At 39.0% G+C, this 12,867-nt stretch overlaps 1 protein-coding gene across 3 annotated transcripts in view; it reads right to left on the bottom strand.

Annotated features, from left to right (window-relative positions):
• mlphb (melanophilin b) overlaps nt 1–11,852 on the bottom strand; it is a 102,369-nt gene extending 90,517 nt beyond the window's left edge. For 2 of the 3 annotated variants that reach the window (XM_042494408.1, XM_042494412.1), the window contains exons 1-2: nt 11,762–11,852; nt 11,614–11,691 (exon numbers count right to left, since the gene is read on the bottom strand). The gene's annotated coding sequence lies outside the window, so the exon portion shown is untranslated. Of the gene's footprint in view, nt 1–11,613 lie in introns of all 3 variants that reach the window. The other variant, XM_042494409.1, reaches the window with a different exon arrangement.
• Between the last annotated feature and the right edge of the window lie 1,015 nt (nt 11,853–12,867).

Genomic DNA, 12,867 nt, shown 5'->3' with positions numbered 1-12,867 from the left:
TTGGGGTTCAGTATCTTGCCCAAGGATAATTTGACATGTTGCCCGGATGTTGGGGATCAAACTGCTGACCTTCTGATTAGAGGACGACCCACTCTACCTCTGAGCCACAGCACATAAGGAGCATGAGTGCACCCTTTGGAGTAGGCGGGAGGGGCGGTGGATGGGTCCAACAAGACTTTTATGTGGGAGTCTGGTGTTGTCCTCTGATCTGAATGTGATGGGTTTTTTTCTACACCTTTCCATGTGCCTCCTTCCCCTAATCGTAACCATTTGTGCCAGTATGCGCATTCATTGTGGTTATGGTGTTAATTGCCACGTGCTTTTGTTGCTTAAACATAACTATGTGCAGTGTACCTAGAGCTACCTATATTAACACAGAAATCCACTGCAAAGTGGTGATTTGTGACAACTTGGGATGAGATCGTGTTGGTTCAACAGGCAGTAGCTAACTTTGTCTGCTGTTTGGTGCTGGGGGGTAGGGCACAATATGTTCATCAAGGCTTTAGCACTGCAAACAGCACCCCACTGTGGCTAAACAAGGTTAGTAACAGCAAATTTGCAGCCCAGGAAACCAAAACAAAAAGCTCAAAGAGGCTTAAAGTTTTGTTGAGCTAATTTTATGTTTATATCTTATCTCTTTACTCTTTTACTGTAAATCTGTATCTCCTATTATGTTTTTTATTTTATTGCTCTGTAAAGCACTTTGGATTACCCTGTTGTATGTAATGTGCTATGCAAATAAAGCTGCCTTGCCTTGCCTAAAGGGAACTGCATGGTGCAGTGATAATTCAACTGTGGGTTTATCACCACGAGCAACAACTTTCATGTGACACTGTCATCAATCCATTGTCAACATGGAACATATCAAAATAAATATAAAATTATTTTTAATTTTCTGTTGTTTTGCATTCTATAGCAGAAGCTTCCTCTCACAGCAACCCACTCAAAACTGAACAATTTTAGTATACATGCTGGAACTGCTGGAGGTATCCTTTTTTAAGCCATTTTTCCCAGTGTGAATACACTACATTAAGAAAAACAAGGTTTGTGTATAGTATGCAGTTATGATACAGATATAGTCTCTCCTGAACTCCTACAAACATATAAGTTAACATGTTTTTTCCAATAGCTACACATAAACAAGGCCCATGTATGCTGCAGTGTTTGGCTGTGTGAGCATGTTGGTAATATAAATGAACTCATAAGTAATGTAATAGACTGTGTTTGCTGAATGCTTATTTAATTGTTGTGGGTCAATTACATTCATGGCACTCTGTCATTTCTTATTCTTAGTCCTTACTCACATTTCAACTTCTGCCAGAGCGCTGTCTTGCACATTCCTTTGAGATTTGTGGGTCCATTTGTTAAATTTGCGGAGACTTCACAGATTGTCCCATAGATCAAATTTATCAGCTGATGAGACAATGGGATGTAAATTGACACAGTATGTAATCAATTATTAATCAGCATAGATGACAAAAAGAAAATGTTAGCGTTGTACATTTCTACAAACCCTGGATACCTTACATTTGGAAGTTTCATACCTATCATATCAACTTTTAAAATTATGTCATATATGAGCTGATTTTGTCACTAGGAGGTGGAGGGGATGGTGGATGGTACGAGACGGGAAGACTGCTTTGCTGCGCAAGACCAACATGGCTGTTTTCAGTGACCTGTCTGCTTAATCTCACCACATTTCCAGTTGCATTTCTGTTGCTGAACATGTACGCATTTTAGTGACCCCACTGTGAAAGTGGGTGTTTTTAGCAAACCTTATGTTTTTCAAGAGGCCTTTGTGCCACTAAACGTGTATTTTTTAGCAATCCCTCTGTTTTTCCAGTGGCTGCAGAACATGTTTTTTAGCAAACTGTCACAGCTTTTCTGGTGGCTTTTGTGTTGCAGAACGTTAGGGATTTTAGGTGACTCAGTGGTTTTGCAGCAGCTTTTGTGCCACCAATGTTGGGTATTTTTTAGCAACCTGTCGCCACTTTTCTGATGGCATTTGTGCTGCTGAACATGGGGGTTGGTTAACAGCCTCTCTATGCTTTGATTAAGGCCTTTGTTCCACCAAACCTTGGCCTTTTTTAGTGATCCCCCACACCTTTCCAGTGACATTTGTGCTGTAGTACATGCACGTTTTTAGTGACTTGTCACTGCTCTTTCAGTGGCATTTGTGAGGCAGGACATAAATGTTTCTAGATGACCCTTCAGCACTTTTCCGGTGCTTTATATGGGTGTTTTTTTAGCAACCAGTCATTGGTTTCCAGCGGCATTTGTGCCAGTGAACGTGGATGTTGGTAAGCAACCTCTCTATGCTTTTTCAGAGGCCTTTGTGCTGCCAAATGTTTTTTTAGGGATCCCTTCATGCTTTTCCGGCAGCGTTTGTGCTGCAGAACATGGGTGTTTTTTTAGTGAACAATCACTGATATCCGGTAGCATTTCTACCACTGAACATGGGTGCTGGTTAGCAACCTCTCTACGCCTTTTTTTTTTTTTTTACAATCCCTCCATGCTTTTTCAGTGACCTGTCACCACATTGCTGGCGGCTTCTGTGATAGATATTTTCAGCCAAAACATAATCTTTTCCTCTTTTCCTGGCTTTTGTGCCTAAACATAACCACATATTAACCACAGCGTTGTTGGAAAGTTTCAACGGATCTGCTACATAACAAATGAAAGATGTCACTTATCTGTTGTTTGCAGAAACGTACAATGCCAGCGTTTTGTCTTGCGATTGGGTTGCAGTAATTAACCATCTTTAAACTGAATTACTTAACTAATGTATCACAGTTACTCAGACTATGCTATGCTTCACTAAGGTGTCATTTTAAAGTAACAATGAATATCCAACAGCTGCTATGTAAGAAAAAAGGACCCACAGAGGTGGAGGGAGAAACGGCAGAACGTAGGAAAAGGTAAGGAGAAAATCCCGCTCCAGATTTGTGACATCATCCTCCCCACTGCTCACGTCCAGACCAAACAGGGCTATGTGTCTGGTTTTCATTTACTACCCGCTCACCCTCTCCTCTTCTCACCCCCCTCTCTTTCTTTTTTTTTTTTATTTTTTCCTCCTCTCTTCAGAAAGTGGGAGGAGAAAGGGAGAGGTGGCAGAACTCCAGAAGTTTGGAAGTTTGTCCCATCCCAGCCTTGAACTCAGTACCACAGCTCCTCTGGTTTGAGACCGGGAGGGTGTCTGTCTCTTTCTGTCTCAACCATTTCCTCCCCTCACTCAGGACCCCTCTCTCTTATCAGTGACCTTATCACAGATCTGCTCAGGCGCCTTCCTCAGGGAGGTGCTGGAAAAGCCAGCAAGGGGAATTTACCAGGATAATGACCAAAAGTCTTTTTTCATAACTTGTTATTCCTTTTTTTCTTCAAAAACAAATAGAGTGGAGTACAGGTACTTCAGCTCAGGGTAAGTTCTGAATCTGTGATTATCTCAAGATGATTTATCTTGCAGAGTGAAATTTCTGCTCACTTGCTTTATTTGTCATTTTACAGATTGACCTTGATTGCACTATGACCATAGTCTCTAGTCGTAACTTGTGAGCTTATGATGAGTGTCATAATCACAGGGCTGCACAGAGTTTTTGGCTTATAGGTCATAAATATCAGAGAGCAAGAGTTTCGCAGCATGACTGGAACCTATACTTAAGTGGTGAGACTGCTGCAAGGGCAAGAGGTGAGCCGCAGTTAGAGACCTCAGCAATGTTATGTGCGATGCATGTGAGCAGAGAGGGGCGTGTGTGCTCTCTTTTTCTCTCTTTCTCTCTTTTTTCTCTAAAAAATGCTTAAAATGCTTCGATTCTGTCTGACTTTCTCAGTTTTGCAAAGTTTAATTAGAAACTATTGTGGTGAGAGAAAACTAAAATCCCTCTAGAATCTAAAGCTGTGATCCAGATCCGTGTTAGAGCTCTGAACCTGCCACAAAACTTGTGGTGTACTTTTCATGGTAGAAGCTAGAATTTTTTGTAATTTAAGCAGCAACAGATTATTTATGTCATCAATCGAAAGCTACTATATGTCATATGACATGTCAGGGAATGCAAAAATGTTGCTGATCATCTTCCAATAGCTCATTTTTGTGCATTTTTTTCTGGAATGATCTGGTGATGGGGAAATAGTTGGTAATGGTGCAGTCACATCCAAATGTTTAAAATCTCCACACCCACATGTGAGCGCTAAAGAAGAGTAGTTGGATGGGTAGATGTTTCCACTGCAGCAGTAGCCCAAAACCACACCCTCTCTGAGAGCAGTGCATGAGTGGAAAAGTGTGAAGAGAGTGTTTTCCACACTGCAGGCCAGAAGAATCAGGAGAACTAGGAGTTTTTTTTTATTCCATTGGACAAAAGAGGTGGAGTGGGTGGTGGTGTCAGTGGGCTGCACTGTTTTAGTGAACCAGGTGTGAGCCGTTAATCTTCCTTTTGTCCTACATGACTGTGCAAATGGGGACAGAGGAATCCAGCTGTGTCTTTATGCAATGTGTGTGCATGTGGGATTTAATGCAAAATTTATTGTGAAGTCAGAACATTATGAAATTACACTCGAGTTAAATCTCAGGAGCTACTACCTACACACAGTTTGATGTTTGCGTGTAACCCATTGCTATGATGCAAAAGGACTTGTTCAAAAGTGAGAAGACACTTTGTGTGTGTTCCAGATTTCATGTGTTTGAAATATTTTCAAATAATTTACTACCAGCCTTTGTACAATGCAACAGCCCCCTGTGGAAGCTAATATCTAAGTTGTTATTGGCAGAGCTGCATCAGGAGGATTCTTAACAAAGGATTTTTTGGGGGACATACAATATAAATCAGCATTAGTTTGTTTTATGACTACTGCACTCCGTCCAGCTTTTGGGTCTTTTTTTCCATGATGCGGCACAGATGTCTGGAAGGTTGGAACATTTTTCAGAAAGGTCTCTGAACTACTGCTCCAATGTTCTCTTTTAACTGAACGTGCAAATTCACAATAGCTGCAACCACGTACATGCATGCATACATGTGTTGCCCCTTTTGGCCAGTTGGACATGAGTTATCCAGCTGTCCTTTGCCTCACAGGCAGTCTTTTCGTAAATTTTTTTGGTAAGTCTGTGGGTCCATTTAGAAGTTATGTGCTGGTTTGCGATAGGTCACTTAACACTGCCATCCCCATTTTCAGCCACACCTTCACAGACTTGTTAGGGCGAAAACTGTGGCTGCCAAAGAAGGGGGAAAGTTCTGTCGATCAACTGACAGAGCATCATACAAAGCTGCTGGTTGCAGCTAAAAACCATGGGGCGTCATAGTGGGGGCCCCTGATGGGAGCAGTCCCTGGAATAAAAAGTTATGTAATTTGTGCCATAAGTACATTGCAATTGGCTAAATAAATCTGTCAAAAGACTGAGCGCAGGAAAAAATTCACAAAAAAAAAATTCTCTAAAAACTCTAACCCCTTAAAGGTACAAAATGGTTTAACCCTTTGAAAGTGGCTTGATTTCTTTCAAAAACATCAGAGGAGGGCAATGACCAACGAAGAAAATGCAACACAAAAATTAGCAAGAAATTAGGTGCAAAAAAAAAAGACCTGAAAATGATAAAAATAAGCTAAAATATTTTTTTTTAAATAAAAATGAGGAAATTACCTTGATAAAGTGCTTTATACAATGACCAACGAAGAAAATGAAACACAAAAATTAGCAAGAAATTAGGTGCAAAAAAAAAAGACCTGAAAATGATAAAAATAAGCTAAAAAAAAATATTTTATATATATAATATAACTCTGTAATATCATTTTCAATATGTTAATTTTAATTTGAATTATAATAAAGTTTTTCACCACCTTTTTTTTCCTTTGACATTTTTCCTTGGCATTTTAAATATAATTTTCTAAATCTACTCACTTTTTGCATTTTGTGGAACATTTCTTACCAAGTTGTTTTTAAAAGAAATTGCACAAGTTTGTTCAGAGTTCAACGGTTTAAATACTTGTGAAAGCTGTCTGAGCACAGCACAAGAAAAGTGATGTTGCTTCAGGTTTCAAAGGGTTAATCCAACCCTGCATTAGGATCCCTTTTCAAATGCAGCTAGAGCCGAGTAATAGACTGCTTATGCTATTGATGCTCCAACGAACACTGTCATGTCTTTCCCCCAAAAAATGGAAAGAAAAGAAAGAGTGAATGAAAAGAGAAAGACAGCAAAATGACTGTAAAAGAAAAAAAATCAAACAATTCAACAGGTGTGAGAGAAAAATAGGACAAGTGGATGGGCAGGGGCCCCACAAAAGGTACTTATGCATATGGCCCAGAATTTGGTGCTACACCCCTGCTGATGACGTTTTTTGTCATCTTTGATTTTTTTGTGGTCATTTTGACATGTTAACCCTTTGAAACCTGAGCAAATTGACTTGATTTCTGTAAAAAAAAAAACATGAGAAGAAGGCAATGAGCAACAAAAGAAGGAAAGAGGCAAAAACTAGAAAGAAATTAGTAAAAAGTACAAGAAAATTACTTGAAAATCAGTTTAAAAATAAAAATAAAATAAACAAAGAAAAGGAAAATTAAAAACAAACTAGAAAGACCCTAAAAGTTGCTTGAAAAATTGAAATAATTCTATAATACAATTATATGTAATTGTATTATATATAAATATGTAATTATGATAATTGTAGATATAGTTTTTCTCCAAATTTTTTTTTCTTTGTCCATTTTTGCCAAGTTATTTATTGCTTTTTTCCCCATATTTTTGAAAGAAATTAAAAGTGATGATGTTATAGGTTTCAAAGGGTTAATTGGCCTAATGATTAAGTTAACAGCCCCCCTCTGCTTAGGTGTGTTAAAAATGAATGGTCCAACTAACTGATCTCACACAGCTGTTTCCAAACAGCATCCCTTTTTGTGACAAGCTATCTCCGAGTGCTTCCCTCTCATCCTAACCAACAGTGCTACGTTCAGAGCTTGAGCTCAGCGTGCATGCTGACGTTGGCAGGCCATGATGCTTGAACACACATCTGCTAGGTGTCAGACTGACTAATCCACAGCAGCTGTGTGGAGCTGCCCGCCCAGCCTGCCTCCCCCTCCCTCTTTAAACTTTATCATTGATCCTCCTCTCATCTGTGCCACACATGTCACGTCACATCCTTCCAGCTGCAGGGCGGGCTGGGTGTGCAGGTCCACTGCAGGACACCAGTGAGTGGCAGTGTGGAGTTGTCTCACACAGAGAGGCTGCACCGCAATGTGGAAATGACTCACGTCCCTCATGACTTCTATTTCACTGATCTCTTAAATTCAATTTTGTCAATAATTTGCAAAGTGATGTCTTTTGCATGGAAAAAAAAACAGGTCCATTCATTTTATTGATTAACTGATGCTTATTATCATTGATAAGTGCTGTTGACAGTTGAAGTGATACTGTTTTTACAAGGTTTCAGTCTGTAGTTAAGCTGCAAAGGCTGAGCAAATGTCATTATACGGCCTATTAAGCCTTGAGCATGACGTGTGGTCGCACACTGAGGTTTCTTGTTAGATATGGACCGATTCCAACTGCTTAATGTGAGCTGTGCAACACAGTCATTTGCATATGTGCATGTTAACTTGATCAATTGCTCCAGAAATGAGTCCTAGAATGCAGAAATGAGTTAGCATGTTAGCACTTCCAGTTCCCTTGTTTCAAAGTCTGTGTTTTTTTAATGCAGTTTTAGTTAATTGCACTACACCCCCCCATCATGTTTAAAAAAGATAACAAATACAATTTGCTCAGGTTTAAGAGGGTTAAACAGCTTATGAAAGGCGTCTCAACTCAGTACAAAATACTGACGTCAGCTGTGCCAAAGTGGCACGATCTCTGTACTGATATCACTAAAAAGTCATGCAGGCATCTCACGACATTAGAAATTCTTCATTCAAGTAAGGCATGTGTTGGTTCAGTGTGTATGGTGAGGGTCTGTATTTCATCTTCAGTTGACTTATAGAATGTAGACATGAGGTAAGGTGGATTTTTTGGCCACTTGGGGCAGTAGAAACAAGCTGTAAACACAAAACTTTTAGATTGATACAATTCAACTTTTTAGCAAACAGTTGTGTTTTCACACATTCAGAGCTACATTCTGAGTAATGTTTCTGACCACCTGATGAATGCAATAATGCATTTTCACTCCTCTCTTATTGTTGGTCTCTATTGAGTGAAAATTCAGTATAAAGCCAGCTGTTTCTATCTTAAAGCTTCTGCTCAGGGATGCCTTTTAAAAGTCGGCATTCATAGTATTTAAACTAGAATGAACAATTACCAATTGCAGCAACCTTTGTGCATAAAGACCTTTTCAGGCACCTTTTTCTTTTTATGGAGTGACTGAGTCACATCCCTCTTCCTATCCTAGGAGGTCCGCTTGGTGTAGCTGGTGTAAAATGCAGTTAATGACACTGCTATCTGTCTATGACGCTGATGGAATGTTGTGCTGTACTGTACTGTTTGAGTGTGTTTATGTGCATGTTTTTTTTTTGTGTGTGTGTGTGTGTTTGTGTGTGTGTGTGGTCTTTGCTATAAATGAGTGTGTGAGGTCCAGCTGGGAACATGCTTCTAAGTGCTCATGGGCACACTGCAGCGTCTATCTTGCTCTGTAAATGCAAACTGACAGTGTTAACTATAAATAATATCACTGAAAAAAAATCTGCTATATACACCGTATGGAGCAGCATGTTCTGCTCACTGTAAAACATAAACTGCTGACTGTTGAAATGCAGAGCTCCCTTTGGAGGCGTGACACGTAAATGTGGTGACTGGGTAAAGATTAAATGATGACTCAGCAAATCATAGAGGCACACACACGTGGACCTCAGCAGGAGAAAAAAAGCACAAACATGCAAACAGATCATTGTTCCTCGTCTTCTACCTGTTTGTTATGTTTAGTCCATGGTGATGTTTTATGGAGTTGTCTCTGCCTTGCTGAAAGGCCCAGGCATGCAATATGACAAATACACCTGGATGGCCTATGAGTGAGATTTAACAAAAAGATTTCAGGACTTTGGCAACTTCTAGTGGCAGTAATAAAAAACACACCATAATGGATTGCAATGCATGCTGATAATCCTCAGTCTCATGGATCTTAACTGGGGTCAGTCCTATGGAATAATGCCAAAATACTGGATTTTCTAACTTTGATACAAGAACTTGCAGATATATGCATGATGATATGCCGTACCATTTTGGAAAAACTGACATTGAGAGCATACAATTTAATTTAAAAAAAGAAAAAAAAAACATGAACAAAATGACAAGTTTTCTTTTAGAGAACAGCTGAATGAATTCCCTGAAAAGACAGTGAAGTCAGCAGTAACCAAGCTCACTATCTTTGGTTCTAAAAAAATTATGGGAATTGTACAATGAAACCAATGCAATGTTTTAGTAATGCTTTCTTTTGGTTCCCAGAATGTTCTTCTTAAAGTTAGGGTAACATTCTCTATTAATATAAAAAACATATGGTAACCCATGACAATTTTACATTACATTTCAAAAATGTTGTGGAATCTCAGGCCTCAATAACATGTCCTGAATGTTGCTTTGAAAATGTTGTTCCCTTGATCTCATGTAACATTGTGGGAATGTTTTATAAATCACCTAAACATCCTCAGGATGTTGTGGTTATAACATTACATCTTAGTCAGCATTTAACCTCATAGCAACATTATTGGAAATAATAAACATCCTCATACCTGGTCGCTCCCACCTATAAGGGGCTTGCCTTTTATTATCGCTCACATAACACGCCTACGCGGCATTGGATTGGAAATAATGACGGCGAGTGCTGCAATAGAAATAAAGCTGCTAATGTTTTTAACATCTATCGCCATGCTTCTTGAAATGTTATCGTTAGAGGAGAAAATGCAGAACATCACTCAGTGGAAACTTGCCCAGTGAAGTGCCAGTCTCAAAGAAAAGGCATCTTGTGTTCTGCTTTTTTTTTTTTTTTTTTTAAAAATTTAAATATAAACAACAAAAAAAAAAACATTAGTTAGCAGTTAATGTGTGTCAGCCTTTCCAAAGCTAAATTAACCAAGACTGACATCTGCATACTGCAGCATGCATTAAAAATATTTATAAGCTTTTTGCATGAATAAAAACAACAGCCTATTCTTAGGTTGTGCACATATTCAAAAGCCTCTGAGATTGTCACACATTCAAAATGCAAGTCAAAAACAAACAAACAAAAAGCGTGCTTTATAAGCCCATATGCAACCACATGGAATGAAAGAGTGATGAGAAGACAGCACTGTGAGGGAGTGAGAGGAGGCGCAGCTATGGGGGCGCTACACAAGGGTGTGTGAAAGAGGAGAGGGTCAGATAGTAGGGGTGATAGTATGGATCTTGAGGCAAATGAGCATTAAAACTGTTTCAAATATTCAGTATTGATTGAACGGGAAAAAAAATCAATACTTTTGACATCACTGACATGAAATGGGCTGAAAGCAACACAAAAACTGTTACTAGCTGTTTCTGTCTGGTTCTTCTCCAAACAAACACTTCAAAATTTTAAAGATGCATGTCACACTGGGGCTTTAAGGTTTGGAGGGACGGCAGATTTCAAGCAGTTACCTGTTACCTGCAGTTAGCTTAACAAGGGACTTATTGAGTTTCTTTGGAATGCCACGGGCATGTTTGATGCAGATGATTTGGACTGAGACCTTGTAATCATTTTTGGGATTCTGACAGGGATTGAGATGTATGCCAGAGAGTTTATATAATCAGATTAATCAGTGAGGAAATTATGAGCAAGTAACATATTACACAGTTTCCGGCTTGTTAGATAGTTTGATTATGTAAATTGTTGTTTTTCAAAGCCACTTGCGGGTTTTGGGGTCCTGAGGGTATTTAAAAGAAATACAAAACAAGACCATTTCAAGTTCAATGTCCCTCCATTAGGCCAAAACGAAAAACAGCTCCCTCATCAATGCTTCAGAAAATATCTGAAGTGCCTCCCTACTTTTGCTCCACCCCCTCCCCTGTCATAATTACCTAACAGTACCTTATTAATAATGGGTGACATAATGTGAAAGGCTTGTAGTGATAAAGCCATGCAGAATCACCAACCAGCTCTACTGCTGCTAGTTTTCAGCTGAACATATTTGCATCTTTCAGCTCATTTTTGTTTTACAACTTGCAAATTTTCTGTTTTGTTTTCTACTTAAGCTTGTTTTTAGCCGCAGCAGGCAGCTGTTTTCAATGAAACACCTCCAATAAACCCACTGTACACGACCTGCCCAGCACCAAATAACTGACACACACAATTAACAACTAGGGCGGAGAACATGTTTGAGCATTTAGCAGCTAAAGAGCCATAAACAAGGGTCCAATATGAGCCTGATCAATATATCAGTCAGCTGATTTCATCAGCCCACACAGGCCATTCACAGACATATCAGTATTGGCTTATCACACATTTTCATGGATAAAATTTCAAGATTTCCATGACTTTTCAGGACACATAGTATTTATATCATCATATATATCTATATCTATCTATTTATCTATATATCATATCCCTCGTTCTCTATCACCATCCTAGTTATATATATATATATATATATATATATATATATATATATATATATATATATAATTGTTGACACTAATTACTTACCAATATCGGTATCAACTTCAGGTCCAAAAACCCAGTATTGGTCAGGCTCTAGTCCTAATGAATGTTTGTCTGTTGAATCTGTAATAAACAACTGTTTGTTAACACGTTTGCTAAAACAACAACTGATTTAGATACAGCACATTTTTACCTTAGTTCTTCATTTTCTCTCTGGTCTAACTCCACATGCTGCCATTGTTTTGGCTGCTTGTATCAGTGAAAACAGGACTCCACTGTGCTACTGTGTTTTCCTCTGTGGCGGTGAGGGGAAGCCATAGTGTTGACACTTCGGCCAGGCCTGGCAAAGTCCGCAGTGGCTTTTGAGTGACCTGAAATCACATGAGCATGAGAGGAAAACACAAACATCTGTTTCAGTGTCCAAGAGAGCTTGGATTTCCTTGAAAAAAAAGGAACTTAGTGATTTTAGGTCCTATATCTGGACAATGACAGCATGAGGAACTGAAGGGACATATCTTTCACAGTGCAAGTGTGTATTCTGTTCAAAGGATACTTAAAAAAAAACAAAAAAAACCAACTCTTTTTTAATATATTTTCCAATTGCTTTACAGGTTTGTTTTACAGAGAAATGATAATCACAGTTCTTATGTGCATGATCTTGTCATCATGGGGTGACCCCACCCGCTTCAGATGGAAAACACTGACACTGTGTGTGGCATAAGTCTGCAGCTGCCTCCTAATAGTTTAGTATTCCCAAGTCTTCAACTGAATAGCCAACATTTCTTAAGTTTGTTTGCTCACTGTGTTTTCACGATCACAATGATGGGTCTAAAAAGTGAATACAAATGTTACTGTTTTCCCCGTCAGTTCAGACTTTCATTGTCATCTGCAAAGTGCAGTCTGCATAAACAGCTGACACAGCAAAGTGTAAACACGGCGACTCTGAGGAACTCAACGCCTGCAGTGTTGCATTAAACACGACAGCCACATGTTTATAATTCATTATTGCTGTGTATTATGGATGGCTTTGATTTAAGTTGAGCTGACCCTGGTTTTCCGATTCCTGTGAAAGACGCTCTTTCACTGCACTGCAAAAGAAAACAAAAAAAACTTTCATTTAAATAGGATTGAAGTGCACCTTTTGGAAGATCAGAGGGTTTCACTGTAGACAGGTACATTTTTTTACATCGGACAGTCTGGCTGTGTGTTGTTTGTGAAGACGTAGAATCAGACGCAATGTTTTAGCATAACCCTTTAACCTGGATCGACATCAGTTTTCTTGTGCTGCATTCACATGCC

The sequence above is a fragment of the Plectropomus leopardus genome, chromosome 10 (assembly GCF_008729295.1).
Source record: "Plectropomus leopardus isolate mb chromosome 10, YSFRI_Pleo_2.0, whole genome shotgun sequence".
Classification (NCBI taxonomy): Eukaryota; Metazoa; Chordata; class Actinopteri; order Perciformes; family Serranidae; genus Plectropomus; species Plectropomus leopardus.
The sequence above is the reverse complement of the archived record's forward strand: the minus strand, read 5'-3'. Positions and strand labels throughout refer to the sequence as shown.